The 18,027-nt window shown below is 38.7% G+C and overlaps 1 protein-coding gene across 20 annotated transcripts in view; it reads right to left on the bottom strand.

The window, feature by feature from the left end:
- Positions 1 to 18,027, bottom strand: part of MTMR3 (myotubularin related protein 3) — a 141,879-nt gene that overhangs the window by 66,363 nt on the left and 57,489 nt on the right. For 2 of the 20 annotated variants that reach the window (XM_064578663.1, XM_064578648.1), the window contains exon 2: positions 5,107 to 5,142. The exons of the other annotated variants lie outside the window; for them this stretch is intronic. The gene's annotated coding sequence lies outside the window, so the exon portion shown is untranslated. The remainder of the gene's footprint in view (positions 1 to 5,106; positions 5,143 to 18,027) is intronic. 20 annotated transcript variants of the gene reach the window in all.

Below are 18,027 nucleotides of genomic sequence, written 5' to 3'. Positions count from 1 at the left end.
AGGGAGCCCGATGCGGGGCTCGATCCCAGGACGCTGGGATCATGACCTGAGCCGAAGGCAGGCGCTTAACGACTGAGCCACCCAGGCACCCCTATAATCACTTCTATAACAACACGTTCACTTCATACTACTCAGATACCTTATTAATAAGATTGTAAGGAATTTCTATGTGTAATTTGTAATGTAATTTTTTTTTTTTTTAAGATTTCATTTATTTATTTAACTGGCAGAGAGAGAGAGAGAGAGACAGCTAGAGAAAGAACACAAGCAGGGGGAGTGGGAGAGGGAGAAAAAGGCTTCCCTCCAAGCAGGGAGCCCAATGAGGGGCTCAATCCCAGGACCCTGGGATCATGACCTGAGCTGAAGGCAGCCACTTACTTAACCAACTGAGCCACCCAGGTGCCCCTGTAATGTAATTTTCTGACTCCATGTGCTCCATGAGAAATCACATGGTAGGCATTATTTTATTACTGAAATTAAGAATTTAATTTTAAAATTAGGCAGCATTTAAGTTCATCATCTTAAATGAAACATTCCCTATCTCCTAAGAAAGAAAAAACCCTTATAATTTAACAGAAAACAGAAGAAATACTTAAGTCTTGGATGTTAAGAGAATAGAAAATCCATGTATTCAAATCACTAGAAATTAACTGTATTTTTATTTTTTTATTTTTTTGAAATGAACTGTATTGTTAAAGCCAGGCAGATCATTTTATCTAAGTGCCAGAGGTAGTTCAATATTTATAATCACATGGAAAGATCTGAAAGACTAGCTGCCATGTCGGAAAAATGTTTCCTGACTTTTGTTTCTTTGACTAGCTCTGAGGTCTACCTTTGAGAATTTAACATAAGGCAAATTCCTGCACACTCATATTAATGTCCTGCTACTTGCTCCCAGTTAACCTCTGATAAAGAGGAAGGAAGTTAACTTTGTTTCCCCCTGCACCTCTCCTTTCTTCTCCCATACCCCCAGAGCTCTCACTGGCATTGCATAGGTCAATGTTCTATTTAAAAGAAAGAAAGAAAAACATTCCTGATTTCTGATATATAGTAACAGGAGATTGCAAACTCTGTCCCTGCTTCCCACTGTCCTAAGAATAAAATTTTAACCGCATTTTTTGGGACAAAACATCTAAATGACCAATCCCTATGAAGACAAGCAGTTTTACAACAGGGTCTCAAAAAGTTTCTAAAAACTTAAATTATGAATTCCTATTTCTTATATACTCAACAGAAAAAGAAAACTAATCAAATGAGATAGGTAGCAAAAACCAAAAATGCAATAAAAAAAAAAAGGGCAACTAAAAAACTAGGCAAAATTCAACACACCAATGTCATTTTGAAACCTGCAGATTTACATGGCTTATTCTAATATGCTTTCCTTCAGGACCCTGCCCTAAAGGAACAAAAATACAATCGCCAAACCCCACCCTTTTTATACCAAGCCTCCCCACTCACAGCTGCCTAAGAGGTTTCTTTTCTAGAAAGACAAACAACTTAATTTGAAGGTCAGTTTACCATGGGAACTCAACAGTGTGCCCATGTATAAATGAGTATAATTTTCCTGTTTTGTGTAAGTACTTGAGATGTTTTAATGCCAATTCTAGGAAAAATGTAACTACACTCTTCAAAAAAAATACCTATCAGTATTTCAAACCCAGCTAATCTGCGTATTGCTTACTAGTATATTAATATTATATTTAGAAATGTTAATATTCTTCTCCCAGTCTGTAAACAGACTGTCCAAAGTTCTGGTTCCCTTCACTCAGTTTTATGCAGAGTAACGGGCATCAAAATGGACAAGGAGCAAGGGGCGCCTGGATGGCTCAGTTAAACGACTGCCTTGGGCTCAGGTTATGATGATCTCAGGGTCCTGGGACCGCGCCCCCTGCTGTCGGGCTCCCTGCTCGGTGGGGAGTCTGCTTCTCTCTCTCCCTCTGCCCTTCCCCCCTGCTCATGCACTCGCTATCTTACATGCTTTACATGCTTGCTCGCTCTCTAATAAAGAAAATCTTTAAAAAAAAAAAAAATGGACAAGGAACAGAAAGCTGAATGAAAATGCAAATCCATCTTTTAGGCATACAACTTAATGAAGAAACATTTAAACTTTAACTGCTGTATTCACAATTAAAAACTGTCCAACTCCAGCTAGCCAATAGGTACACCCAAGAGAAGAGGGACAAAATTCAAGTTATAAAGGCTATGTGCAATGAAAAGAATCCACTCTTCTACTGGCCTAGTTAAAATTAATATTCTGGCAATTAGGTAGGGGGCTACTCATATTTTTGAAAGCAAGCCAATAAAAACCCAAATAACCTCCAGTAACCACACACTACAACGCAGGCTCTGTTTTAAGAGTAGGTAGCTCAAATACCTACTCTTCCAAAGCAGTTCTTAATTACTAAATAGCCAAAAGACCAGAAATTGTCTTGACGAGAACACCATCTTAAGACCATCCTTTTAAGACAATTCAACAGAACCCCAGAAAAGGGCCCACCTTTTTAAACTAGTAACATTTATCTCATGTAAACAGAGCAACATGTGACTGCCATCCAAATATATACAGAAAGAAAAAAAACTTTCAGTTAAAGTCAAGAAGTAGAACTCAGCAACATGCTTTAAAGAAAAGGAGGGCAGAAGTACTACGTTAAATCAGGGCTAATAAGAAATAAGCTCTGAAGCAAAAGAGATTTCTCCCTTTTTGTTTTTAAGTAACTACACTTAAAATAACCACTCCAAAAACTCAAGTCATGGGTTCATACTGAAGACAAAAACCAAATTTTGAACTGAAAAAAATTCTTAAGCTATCATTTTGCTTAACCCATTAATGGGGAGCAGGGGTAATAAAAAAGCATACTGGCTTAAATTACTTCTATTCAAACTAAACATAGTAAAATATTGGTAAAATAGTCTCTAAAACAAGATGAAAAACTTCTCAAACATACAACCTAATCTAAACCTATTCTGCACAAATTATGAAGTATTCCAAGTATATTGTTTATACATCACAAACTTAAGTACTATTCAATTCAACATGGAAAAAACAATCCACACAAACAATTCAAATTCTCAAGTTTCCAGTAAGTACGTGGACATAACTATGAAGAATAACATCACACCTCCAAGGTCAATCAGCACCACTCATAAGTTTCTTGCATTTTTCAACCTGAAAATAGTAAGAGGAACTAATCTCTCAAAGAGGCAGAAAGAATAATGCGTTTATACAGCTCCCTGGTTAACAACAGCAGGTCTATGACTGAACAACACATTGTGTACTACTGTTTTCAAACAGGACACCTTTTTTTTTTAGATTTTATTTATTTATTTGACAGAGAGAGACACAGCAAGAGAGGGAACACAAGCAGGGGGAATGGGAGAGGGAGAAACAGGCTTCCCGCCGAGAAGGAGCCCGATGCAGGGCTCGACCCCAGGACCCTGGGATCATGACCTGAGCCGAAGGCAGATGCTTCAAGACTGAGGGACCCAGGCGCCCCTCAATGAGGACACTTACAAATGCTAAAATGCAAAGAAACAGAAGACCTTAGAAAGGGCTTACTGTTTTTCTTTTCTATGGATTTACATCCTCAATATTTAACCCAAACCCTACATTCTACAGCGTATAGTTAATTTTCAATTACCAGTGTTTCCATGGCACATTACAGACCATTAGCGATATTTGAGATAACTTAAATGGAACACGCATACCTTAAAAAAAAAAAAAACTATTTATGCTAATGAGCACTGGAAAAAAACATTCTGCATTTCATTGACTCAGATGCCATCAAATTCAAAGCACACTATTAAATTTACGCACCACTAAGAAAGAAAAAAAAACTCCAATTCAACTATAACATGCCACTGATTTTAAGATGCATCCCCATGTAGTATACAGATACTGAAAAAAATCATGTAGGTAATATATTAATGAGAGGTCTAGGTGATACTGCACTATATGCTATTATAAATCCTTCATATATAGAAATTAACACGTAACTATCTTTCTTCGAGCTGCTTTATTCTCTCATTTTTCTTCATAAGACTTATCTTTTCAATCCATTAAAAGTCTGAAACCATTCATAAGCAGACCTGACCAGGGCCACATGCAACAGTATCTAGTCCTTCCCCACACAAAAGACAAACCTCTCTAAGGTTTCTGCTACCACTGGAGTTCTGGCACCTTCTCCAACCCCAGCTGCTATTACTAGCACAATACCACAGGGTACAGGGTCTCCTGGACTGTCACTGTAGCACATATCCTAACTCTACATACTTAATAAAATCCATCATCAGCCTCCATCTCCTCTCCCCCCCCCCCCAATTCCTTCTTTCTTAATACTCCACTGGAAATCTTGGTAGGCCTACGACTTCAAGGCTGGCAACCATTTGACTATTTCCAGTAACAAAATCTGATGCCAACTCCTACTGCTTTTCCTGAAATGCTCAATTTCCATCTTTCCATTCCATGACACCAGTTATCACCACCCTTTGGTCTAGCTGATTCTCAAACATTTGTTGAATTAAATTTATGTAGACCTTAGTTACCTAAGAAACAAAATAACCTGTAGTTACAACAGAAGTTACAAAAGAACTGGTTCTGGTCAGTTCCTCTTTTAACACCACCTGACATATTCAATCCGATCAACAGAAGTTTCACTAAAACATCCCTGCTCAAAAAATATGCCCTATGACATTTATACCCACAATGAACAACTTGAAGCTGCTTTTAAATTTTCCATGTATGAGCTTTTGCCACTGCTGTTACCTCTGCCTGATTTACTCACACTGCTTTATCTATTGATACTATGTATCCTTCAATTCTTTCTTGAAAACAAAGCTTTCACTGTGAAAGCTCCCCTGCAGAGTTCACGTGCACTTTCAACATAGCTCTATTTTATAATACTAAATGTCATTATGATTATTTACACTTCCATCTGTTCTACTAGACAGATTATGATTTCTTACGTAAGGTCATTTTCCTACTCAACAATGGAAGCCAAGGGCCTTACACTATGCATCAATGAGAGACACTACGATATAGCTTATTAGGTAAGATCACAGGTTCTGGAATCAGACTGTTTTGGATATGAATTTTGACTCTAAACTTACTTGTATCAGTTTGGGGAGTTCACGAAGTTTCCTCATCTGTAAAACGGAGATAACATTAGAAGAGTTACTGCGCTAGTAGTATCTTCAAATCAAATGAACACTAATCTGACAAGGACAAGAAACATGCCCAATAACTACTTTTTGAATTAAAAAACAAAATTTAGGTAAATACAAGAAATTAACCATGCCTTCTATTTACCACCCATTAAATAAATGTTTGAAGCACACCCGTGTCCATTTAAAACCTCTATATTCTAGTTCTTACCATAAATGCAGCAGTTCTACCTGCCTGTCTTCATACAGAATAAGCCCTACAACGGACATATAAGTTTCCAATTATAAACTGGCATTATAAACCTTCAAAGTCCAAAATAAAAAAGTAGTATGTGATTTTGCTGAAGCAAAAATTCTAGTAGCCACTTGAGACTTAAGAAGAAATCACTGAACTGAGTGAGCCAAGCAACCTTAACCACTATCCTCTACACATTATCAATGAACTCTCAGGGTCCCATTACTGTGTTTTCAAGATCTAGTGCATCCATCTCAACAACGTCTCCCCAAAATGAGGCCCTTCCCTCTCAAACAACCAGGTCTGCCTCAAATGAGGATCTTACTCTTCCCCTCTAGGACATTCTATGTTCATTCCAAATTCCTTGCCATTGTTTATGTTGTTTCCTATACACAGACTGGCTTTTTTTTCTACCAACCAGATCATCAGAGCTCTTCTAGTATTTTAGGCCACTAAACTTTTACTGCCCTCATTTTTGCAAATAGACATGATTTAGCATTTATTCTCTTTTATCAAATTCCACTTCTCCCCCTCCTCCAAATCCCTCTCCCTCCCTCCCTCCTCTCTCTCTCAAACACACATAGTCTGCAAGTTCTCTCAAGAGCTACTCAAAATGTTTTGATTAGTTAATGAAATAGTATTTCTTTCTCCTTAAGGGTTTTGGGATAAATCATAAAAAAATTTTATCATAAGCAATTAAAAATAGCTATAGGTGATAATTCTCATTACAATTATGGGAAAACTGAAATGCTTTCTCCTTTCATGTTCCAACATTAAGCTAAAAATAGGTAATACGTGATCATAATTAATGATATAATGTCATTTGACTAACACATAAAGACTTCTTGAAGTGACTAGGAACTTGACAATGGCTGCAATATCAGTCCTGAGCTGGTATTAATAAAAATGCCACTTTAAAAAAAAAAATGCCGCATTTGTATAAAATGATGGTGGTTTTTGCAAAGATAAAAAAACACTGCTTCAAGACAAGGATATGGAATATAAAAGTGACAGCAAGAGGGAAGTGTTTTTTTTTTTTTAAGAGTGATTTTATTTATTTTTTAAAGATTTTACTTATTTGACACAGAGAGAGACAGTGAGAAAGGGAACACAAGCAGAGGGAGTGGGAGAGAGAGAAGCAGACTCCCCGCTGAGCAGGGAGCCTGATGCGGGGCTCGATCCCAGGACTCTGGGATCATGACCTGAGCCGAAGGCAGATGCCTTAACGACTGAGCCACCCCCTGGGTGCCCCAAGAGGGAAGTGGTTTTAATCCTCTTTGACTTCTTTGAGGCCATCATATAAAAGCAGTTCTTATGATCAAGCCATTCCTAGAAAATCCTTTTTACATTCCATTCTTTGTGTAGTAATTTTGTTTCTCCCCTGAAAACTGGATTGCTTCTCTGTCCTTTTCTCAACTTTTTCTGAATTAACAAAGGAAGAGCAGACAGGTTCACAAATTGGTGAGACTACATAGTTTCTTCCAACTTGAAGCCAAGATAATTTTTCAGTTGTATATGTTTAACAATTTCTGATAACTGCAAAGAACCTGAAGGGTACTGCATTCACAGGAATAGCTAATTCTATAGCACCAGAAAGCAACGGTAATAATATCAGGCATGGTACTTAGAAAAAACAAGGCCAATTTTTTTTTTTTTTAAATAATGTTGGGTTTTGTTTTTGTTTTTTTACAGTGACAGAACAGGGAGAGAAAACACTATCAATACAAGTATGACCTCATTATTAATGGGCCAACTGAGACCAATTGTTAAGGATGTTTTAAACAGGGGCGCCTGGGTGGTTCGGTTGGTTAAGCATCTGCCTTTGGCTCAAGTCATGATTTCTGGGTTCTGGAATCAAGCCCCACAACAGGATTCCTGCTCAGCAGGGAGTCTGCCCCGCCTCAAATAAATAAGTAAATAAAATCTTTAAAAAAAAAAAAAAGGATGTTTTAAGCAGCTAATTTTATTGAGCACTTCTCTATATGCCAGCCACTGGTTTAAAAGTATTATATGTATTAACTCAATTAACCCCACAATAATTCTATAAGGTAGTGACCATGATAGTCTGAAAAACAGTTGAGGGGCGCCTGGGTAGCTCAGTCAGTTAAGCATCCGACTCTTGATTTGGGCTCAGGTCATGATCTCAGCATCATGAGATCAAGCCCCACTTAGGGCTCATGCTAGGCACAGAGCCTGCTTAAGATTCTCTCTCTCCTAGTACCTCTGAGCGCGCGCGCGCGCACACACACACACACACACACACACACACACACACACTACAGACAAGTAATTTTCCCAAGATTATACAGTTAAAAAGCCAGAATTCAAACCCAAGCATTCTGGCTCCACAGTTTACATTCTGGCTCCACAGTTTACATTATAAACATCCATGCCATACTGCCTTCTCCATTCAGTAAAATAAGTTTGTTAATACAGTAAAATTTGATGCTAACTATACTTCTCATAAAGCAAATCTAAGGAGAGCCCTTATATATTGAGAATGTTTCTTATATATGACATGTGCTACTATATTTTTCAAAGAACAGCATTGCTTTAGGTTTCATTCTCCCACAAAACTAAAGATTTTCATCAATGTTTTATGATCCACCATCTCGAGAATGCTACTGGACACTTGTTCCTAAGTATCTTTATTCTTACAACCTCTTCTCCCTTGTCCAGATAATTCTGAACTCTTAATTCCATCCTCCAAGGGACTGACAAGTCATCTCATTTCATCATCTGTATCACTCTTAAGAACATTATATAGTAGAGAACACAATCCTAGCCTCTTTATAAAATCATCTGTTGTCTCTTATCTGATAGCAACCCACCAGTAACAATGAATATAAACCTCTAATCCACTTTGCACCATTTAGCAATAAGACATTTTCATCCCCTACAGATGAAGATGCCACCAGAGATAATTAGCAGCTTTTGTAAAGTTAAAATATATCCACTGCTTGTGGATGTTCCACAGACCTGTCCCCATCATAAGATATTACTCTGTAGGACTGACTTTCAAAGCTATGCAGTTTGTTATTTCATCATCTTTAAATAAAATCACAGAGTATTTTTTGGGTCAAATACCCCAAGATTTTTAACTTCATTAAGGTATAACCGAAGTAAAACAAACTGCACATTTAAAGTGCTTTTTTTTTTCCTGTGGTAAAATATACATAATATCTACAATTTTAACCATCTTAAGTGTACAACTGAATAACCTTAAGTACATTCACATTGTTGTGCAATCACCACCACTATCCATTTCCAGGACTTTTTCATTATCCCAAACTTCCTTTTTAATGCTGAATAATACTCCACTGTATGTATATATCACATTTTGTTTATACATTCATCCACTGATGGACATTTAAATTGTTTCTACCTTTTGGCTACTGTGAATAGTGCTGTATATACACTGGTGTATAAATATGTTAGTCCCTGATTTCACTTCTTTTGGATAGATATTTAAGAGCGTAATTGCTGGATCATATGGTAATTCCATGTTTAATTTTCTGAGGAACCACCGCACCGTTTTCCCTCAGCAGCTGCACCATTTTACATTCCCACCAGCAATGCACGAGGGTTCTAATTTCTCCATATCCTCGTCAACTCACTTCCACCTTTTTGATAAGAGCCATCCTAATGGGTGTGAATATCTCATGGTTTTGATTTGCATTTCCCTAATGACTAGTGAGTGATGGTGAGCATCTTTTCATGTGCTCACCAGCTATTTCTATAACCTCTTTGAAGAAATGTCCATTCAAGTCTTTGCCCATTTTTTAGTTGGGTTGTTTTTTGGTGATGAGCTGTGTTTCTTTATATATTCTAGATAGGAATCCTTCATCAGATATATGGTTTGCAAACATTTTCTCCCATTCTCTGGGTGCCTTTTCATTCCTGATAGTATACTCTGATGCATATTAAGTTTTTAATATAGTTCAATTTATCTATTTTTTTCTTTTGCTGTCTGGGCTTTTGATGTTAGATCCAAAAAATCATTGCCAAATGCAATGCCATGAAACTTTTCCCGTATGTTTTCTTCCAAGAGTTTTATAGTTTTAGCTCTTAAGTTTAGGTCTTTGATTCTCGATTACCCAGATAATTATGAAATCACAAAGATCTTTCAAATCCATCAATTTTTTTATAGTTTAAGTATTAGGTGAGACTTAATAAATCTGTGCTATGGAAACAGTCATAGATACACGAGATGTTAATTTATGCCCTGTAATTTTAAAACATTTGTAAATAGGTAAATTGATATAGCGATACAATGGAATACTGTGCCCTTCTAAGCACAGGAGTGGGTGAAAATCCCAGGTTGACCAAATTATAGACTATTCCCCCTCAACCACATGATCCAAGGAGAAAAACAAACGGAATCCTCCTTTTGTGCTTGACTGGCTCAGTTGGTAGACATGCAGCTCTTAATCTCAGGGTCCTGAGTCCAATCCCCACATTAGGCATAGAGATTACTTTAAAAAACAAAACAAAAAACAAAAAAAAAACCTCTCTTCTTCTAAAATTATGGTTTCCAAGCTGTGTGCTGAGGTACCTTGAGGGTACCACAGTAAAATCACAGGGGCACTCTAGGGACTCTGAAGTTTTTTGAGGGAAACAGCAATAATTGACATATGTGGACCACACAAACAACTATCTGAGGTCATTCATAATTTCAAAACTAGCTCAGAAACCTTCCTTTCAATATTTAAGGAACAGCAAGAAACCTGTTCTCCCTCTCCCACTCCCCCTGCTTGTGTTCCCTCTCTTGCTGTGTCTCTGTCAAATAAAATCTTTTTAAAAAATTAAAAAAAAAAAAATTTAAGGAACAAGGGTCTTAAGCAAGTTGCTATGATAAAAAGCAAGTATCATATAAAAATCAGTGTCAAAAAGGAAAAAAGGCTGGAATATCTGATTCCAAGGTCTGAGAATTTGTACAGTACCCAACAGTCACACCTACTAAAATTAAAATGTTTTCTTTCAAATTATACATATCAACTTTTCAAGTAGCTAAATTGTTAGGAAATAAACACTTAAAAAACCTTAATAAATGGAAATATTACTATTTCTTTTGGTGAAGGGGCACAGTGGAAAATATTACTGAGCCACCAAGAGGAAGAAGAGACTCTGGACTGTACAGCTATGAGCCAGGAGAAGCCTGAAAGAAATCACACCAAAGCCCAAAGAAATGCAAAACTAGAATAATTAAGACACTGTAACCCCAATTCCAAGTCTTCTATGTGGCTGTCACAGGTTTTCAACTCTATGAACTGCTCCAGGATCCTGCCAGTAAAGCCACACCTTCTTTTATTTAAGCTCTAGTTCAGTTTGTCACCAGCAACCAAGAGTCCTGAATAACAAAATCAGATGATTCACACATTCAGCCTGATTTCCTTAATAAAAATCATAATTAAATAATGTATACCAGGTTTTTTTTTTTAAACAAAGAGGCAGAATTAGGGCATTACTGTAACTCAAATACAAATCATCCCATTTACTATGTCCTATATTAACTGAATACAAGATAACTCCTATTAGATACTGCATACTTTTTTTTTTTAAGATTTTATTTATTTATTTGAGAGAGAGAATGAGAGAGAGCGAGTACATGAGAGGGGGGAGGGTCAGAGGGAGAAGCAGGCTCCCCGCCGAGCAGGGAGCCCGATGCGGGACTCGATCCCGGGACTCCAGGATCATGACCTGAGCCAAAGGCAGTCGCTTAACCAACTGAGCCACCCAGGCGCCCCAGATACTGCATACTTAGACAAAATTTAGTTTTTAAAGTTTTATAGATTCATTTTACTTTATTTATTTGAGAGAGAGCATGAGCGGAGGGGAGGGGCAGAGGGAGAGGGAGAAGCAGACTCCCCACTGAACAGGGAGCCCAAGTGGGGCTCAATCAGCCCCAGGATCCTGGGATCATGAGCCAAAGGCAGCTACTTAACTGACTGAGATTACACAGGCACCCCTATAGATTCCTTCTTGACAAAAATACCCATTAAACTTTCATGGCACAGGGGCCCCTGGGTGGCTCAGTAATTAAGCGTCTGCCTTCAGCTCAGGTCATGACCCCAGGGTCCTGGGATCAAGTCCTGCATTGGGCTCCTTGCTCAGCGGGGAGCCTGCTTCTCCCTCTGCCTGCCGCTCCCCCTGCTTGTAACTCTCGTGCTCTCTCTCGCACACGCTCTCTCTCTCTCGCAAATAAAAATAAATAAAATCTTTAAAAAAAAAAAGAAGGAGGATTTGGAGGTGCCTGGCTGGCTCAGTCGGTAGAGCATGCAACTCCTGATCTCAGGGACATGAGTTCAAAGCCCACGTTGAGTATGGAAATTACTTAAAAAAAAAAAAAAAAGGTTGATTTTTTTTTTTTTTTAAAGATTGTATTTATTTATTTGCCAGAAAGAGAGAGTACGCGCACACACAAGCAGGGGAAGTGGCAGGCAGAGGGAGAAGCAGGCAGAGCAAGGAGCCCGATACAGGACTCGATCCCAGGACCCTGGGATCATGACCTGAGCTGAAGGCAGATGCTTAACAGACTAAGCCACCCAGGCGTCCCTGGATTTTTTTTTTTTTTAGTATTTAAGTAATCTCTACGCCCAACGTGGGGCTCAAACTCACGACCCCAAGATCAAGAGTCACATGCCCCACTGAATGAGCCAGCCAGGTGCCCCTGAATTTATTAATCTTATATAATATATACGTATGTGCATACACACATATTTAGCCCCAGTCTGTAAAAGAAAATGCAAATTTTTCCCAAAGTACTTCCCTTTTGACCCTGAGTATATTTTCCCCAAATGTCTATTTTCATGTAGTGCTGTTTATTAATAATTATCTATTCAGTATTATTTAAATGTTTAATATTTAAAGTGCCTCTTACCCCAATGCAACTCTGATCTGATAGAGACTGCCTAAAATTTCTAGGGTAAAACATAAGAGTCTAAAGTTTTTTAAAAGGTTAAATGTAAATCTGTGAAGACTGTAATTCACATGTTCAATTAAACCTCCCCAAAAGAGAATCTGGACTATGCAGTCTACTGAGTTATATAAATTCCTGGAGGCCTAAAGATGAAGAGGAAAGAAATACAGAGATTAAATGTTTACTTAAAAAAAAAAAAGAGGAGCACCTGGCTGCCTCAGTCAAGAAGAGCATGCAACTCTTGATCTCAGGGCTGAGAGGTCAAGCCCCACAGTGGGTGTAGAAATTACTAAAAAAATAAACAAAAATAGAAAGGTAGAGATAGAACTCAATAATCTGGATATATATTAATGTAAAGCAATTGAGGTTTTCAACAGTTCGTTGGTGTCTGTATCAGTCAAATAAGAAAAGAGAGGAATGAAAGCAGGAGATGAAGAGGAGAAAAGAGAGCTCCCAGGGATAATGTGTATTAAATGAAGAATGAAGTGATCTTTATATCATGGTGCATACGCACAAATTTGGGTTAATCATGTCTCCCTCCCAATGCAAAATATGTTAGCTCCTAGCTTATCTAGTAAATCTCTGGTTTTAATCTTTCCCATGCATTTTTTTTTTTAAGATTTTATTTATTTATTTGACAGAGAGACAGAGAGAGCACAAGTAGGCAGAGCAGCAGGCAGAGGGAGAGGGAGAAGCAGGCTCCCTGCTGAGCAGAGAGGCCGACGCAGGGCTTAATCCCAGGACCCTGGGATCATGACCTGAGCCGAAGGCAGCCGCTTAACCGACTGAGGCACCCAGGCGTCCCTTTCCCATGCATTCAAAACACTTACTACAGAACTACTTTCTAAATTTTTTACCCTCATGTTCTGACAACCTATTTTTGAGATTATTCCTTTCACCACCCAATGGGCAGATCCATGAGCCCCTCCAAGTTTCTTTAGAATTCTAATTCCATCTTGCACCTACATCCAACTCTGAAAAGAGCTAAGATTTTTAAAATATATTAGACAATATTTCAGATTATCACTGGGGTGAAATGGCAGTTTCAAGTGGATTCAAAGTTTGTCCAGGATCCTTCATTCCCTGTCTCCATTCCAGCACTGTTGCATGTTTCCCCTGCTTCTTTATCCAATGCTTCTCAACCTAGCAACAGAAGGATCAAGCCTCCCGTCAGTCCACTACAAAACAAATGGGGGTAATATTAGATAAGTTAAAGCAACTTTCATCCCAGGATGAAGTCAAGTCACAAAAAAGCACTTAACTAACAAATTTCACAGTATCATCTTAAGGTCATATCTTAAACCTTTAACACATCAATTCACGTTGCAACCCTGACCCCAGTCTATTGTATAACCCAAGTAATTCCCTCCAAGTCTATTTATGCAATCAAAGTCCAAATTTTAAGAAGGAATCCAAACACACAAAATCTTAGTACAGAATCCTAAACAGAAACCCAAATAGAAACACTTCCAGCAACAATGAGTAATTCAAATTACCAACGGGCTAAAGACAACTCAAAAAGCTGGATAAAATATTTAAAATTATCTTAAAAGTGCTTCATTCCTGGGTTTTGGCACCACAAACTAATAAAATAAAATTTTTTTTTTTAAAGATTTTATTTATTTATTTGACAGAGAGAGACACAGAGAGAGAGAGAGAATACAAGTGAGGGAGAGGGAGAAGCAGGCTTCCTGCTGAGCAGGGAGCCCGATGTGGGGCTCGATCCCAGGACCCTGAGATCACGACCTGAGCCGAAGGCAGACGCTTAATGACTGAGCCACCCAGGCGCCCCCAAAATAAATTTTAAAAATAAAATAAAGGCAGGACGCGGGGCTCCATCTCACAACCCTGAGATCATGACCCGAGTCAAAATCAAGAGTAGGATGTTTAACTGACTGAGCCACCCAGGCGCCCAGCCTCCAAATTTTTAAACAGTCCAACCACATACTGTTAGAAACATACAACTGGGGGCGCCTGGGAGGCTCAGTCGTTAAGCGTCTGCCTTCAGCTCAGGTCATGATCCCAGGGTCCTGGGATCGAGCCCCGCATCGGGCTCCCTGCTCAGCGGGAAGCCTGCTTCTCCCTCTCCCACTCCCCCCGCTTGTGTTCCTGCTCTCGCTGTGTCTCTCTCCATCAAATAAATAAATAAAATCTTTAAAAAAAACAAACAAACATACAACTGAAATTTGAGGAAACAGAAAATTTGAAAAACGGACAATGAAGAAATATCATGCAAATACTAACAAACAGAAAAATGGTTTGGGTATACTAACACAAGATAAAGCAGACTTTAAAGCATTATTAGAAATAAAGAGGAGAGGTACACCTGGCTCAGTCAGTAGGGCATGCAACTCTTAATCTCTGGGTTGTGAATCTGAGCCCCACGGTGGGCAAAGATATTACTTAAAAAAAAAAGTGAAAAGCAATACAATCCAAATCAAAATATCAGCATGGTGTGTTTTGTTTTGGAGGACATGATGAAAGGATTCTAAAAACAAAAAAGGTCCAAGAACAGGCAAAATGCTCTTGAAAAAGGGGGCAGAACCAAGGTGAGAAGATTTAGTAAAACACGTATCAAGATTAAACTACATTAGCTAAAGATGGTGTGATACTGGCACAGGGAAAGACCAGTGGAATAGAACAGGGAGCCAAGAAACATATCCACACATAAACACCTGATTTATGAAAAAAGAGGTAATACAGAACAGTAGGGAAAGGACTGGCCTTTCAATAAAGTGTTTCTGGGTCAACTGATATTCACATGGGGAAAAAAATGAAATTGGCCCCTATTTCATACATTATAAACAACATCAACTGGGCTACTGACATAACCATGAAAGGCAAAGTATAAATCTTTTTTTAAAAGATTTTTTAAAATAATCCCTACACCCAGTGTGGGGCTCGAATCCACAACCCCAAGATCAAGAGTCATATGCTCTTCCAACTAAGCCAGCCTGACACCCCCCAAAAATAGAAATCTTTAAAAAATGTTTGAGAAGAAAATATTTTCATGACCTCCGAGTAGAGAAGAAAAGATTTCTCAAGTAAGACAAAAAAGTAACCATAAAGGAAAAAAAAAAAAAGTCTGACTACATTAAAGTTAAGAATTTCTACTAATGAAAAGACCACAAAGACAGTGAAAACAAAGCCAAATAGAATGGACAAAAATATATGCCCAAACGTAACTGACAAAGAGTCCAGAATATATAAAGAACCATAAATTAGTATTTTTTAAAAAAGATAAATAATTCAATAGAAAAATAGAAAAATAGAGAAAAGAATAGGCAGCTGCAGAAGAAATTCAAACGGCCCATAAAATAGGCAAAGATGCTCAAACCCAATAATCAGGGAAATCCAAATTAGAACCACAAGATACTACTACTTACCTCCTCAAATTCATCAAAAATTGAAAACACTTCCACTATTAAGTGTTGATCAGGATGTAGACCAATGGAAACTCTCCTTCACTGCTAATGGGAATGTGAACTGATAAATCACTTTGGAAAACAACATGGCACTTAAGTTGAAGTTACATATGCTGTGTCCTGGCACTTGTGCTCCTGGGTATACACCCTAGAATGTGACACTGCACCTGAAGAAATGTGTAAGAATATTCATAGCAGCATTGTGCATAGTAGCCCAAACCCGGAAACATCCCAGATATCCAGCAACAGCAGGATAATTTGTAGTATATTTTCCCCTAGCATAATCAAAAATGTACCATATAACAGCAGTAAAAATGAATTAGATCAACACAACACACAGGAATGTGCAAAAGATAGAAAACACACACAGTATAGTTCCATTCAAAAACAGACACAACTAGGGGCGCCTGGGTGGCTCAGTCGGTTAAGCGGCTGCCTTTGGCTCAGGTAATGATCCCAGGTCCTCGGATCAAGCCCTGCATCAGGCTCCCTGCTCAGCGGGGAGCCTGCTCCTCCCTCTCCCTCTGCCTGCCGCTCTGCCTACTTGTGCTCTGTTAAATAAAAATAAATAATTAAAAAAAAAAAAAAAAAAAACATGGGACGCTTGGGTGGCTCAGTCGTTAAGCGTCTGCCTTCGGCTCAGGTCATGACCCCAGGGTCCTGGGATCGAGTCCCACATCGGGCTCCCTGCTTGGCGGGAAGCCTGCTTCTCCCTCTCCCATTCCCCCTGCTTGTGTTCCTGCTCTCGCTATCTCTGTCAAATAAATAAATAAAATCTTTAAAAAAAAAAAAAAAAAAGATTATTAGGGGGGCACCTGGGTGGCTCAGTCCATTAAGCATCTGCCTTCGGCTCAGGTCATGATCCCAGTGTCCTGGGATCCAGCCCCGCATCTGGCTCCCTGCTCCACGGGAAGCCTACTTCTCTTCCCTCTCCCACTCCCCCTCCTTGTGTTCCCTCTCTGTGTCTCACTCTGTCAAATAAATAAAATCTTTAAAAAAATAAAAATAAAAAAACAAAAACAGACAAAACTAAACTATTGTTTATGGATACACACATAGGTAATAATATCAATAAAAGTCAAATAGTGATAACCATGAAGACTAGGACAGTGGTTAGTTATTTCTAAGAGGAAGGGAGAGGGAGCTGTGTAGGAAGGAACAGAGACCAGGGCAGCCTTCTGAGGGTGCTGGGGATGTTCTATTTATTGACCTGGGTGGTAGTGACATGAGCGTTCACTTTATATTACCATTTATTACACTGTACATTTGCGTCTCATGCAGTTTAACTGTGTGTCACGTTTCACTATAAGAAGTACTCAAAAAAAGAATTTGGGGGCGCCTGGGTGGCTCAGTTGGTTAAGCAACTGCCTTCGGCTCAGGTCATGGTCCCGGGGTCCCGGGATCGAGTCCCGCATCGGGCTCCCGGCTCGGCGGGGAGCCTGCTTCTCCCTCTGACCCTATCCCCTCTCATGCTGTTTCTCACTCTCTCTCTCAAATAAATAAATAAATAAAATCTTAAAAAAAAGAATTTGGGAGAAAGAAATGCATGAGAATAACAAATTAGTGATGGTGTGATTTTTGGAACAAGGGAAGGATATTCAAGGGTCTTCAATTCTAGAAAAAAGATTTTTTTGGTTGGGAGTGGGGAAATAAGCAAATCAACACTCAAGACAAAAGAGCAGAGTAGCTTGCAAAACTTTTTTAAGACCATCACAGAAATGAAGATTGGTGCCTACTTTCCAAAAGTCATGTTGCCTCTGTATGCCAGAAGCTACAGATGTCCTGAGAATAACAGGATCTGTTTGGAAGACCACTAATACCATTCTCATCTAACTCAGCTCGGTATTTCCTTATCCACTTCCTGTCCTCTTGAGTAGGAAGAAAGGCCAGTAAACTCAAAGCCTGACTTTTTCCCCATCATGATCAAAAACATGACTTCAAGTGAGGATACCTGGTTTAGAATAAAATATCACAAAACAGGCAAGTCAAAAAGAAGTAAACGTTAAGTTCTTACCTAAAACAATGGACAATGACAGATAGTATCTTAATGTATTATCCCCTCTACTGGTAAGAGTGGCAAAGGTAGACAAGAAAACTAGATACATCACGTAGTTCAAGTTGTCATGAAAGGGCCAATAAACTAAAAACCTAAAGGCATTCAAAAGGCAAACTGTTGATTGCTTTTACACAAAAACTTTTACGCTACAAATATCATACTAAGGGGTGCCTGGGTGGCTCCGTCGGTTAAGCGTCCTACTCTTGATTTCAGCTCAGGGTTGTGAGATCAA

This window comes from Mirounga angustirostris, unplaced genomic scaffold (genome assembly GCF_029215605.1).
Source record: "Mirounga angustirostris isolate CCGP_5_RB_7025 unplaced genomic scaffold, mMirAng1.0.hap1 SCAF_14, whole genome shotgun sequence".
Taxonomy (NCBI): Eukaryota; Metazoa; Chordata; class Mammalia; order Carnivora; family Phocidae; genus Mirounga; species Mirounga angustirostris.
The sequence above is the reverse complement of the archived record's forward strand: the minus strand, read 5'-3'. Positions and strand labels throughout refer to the sequence as shown.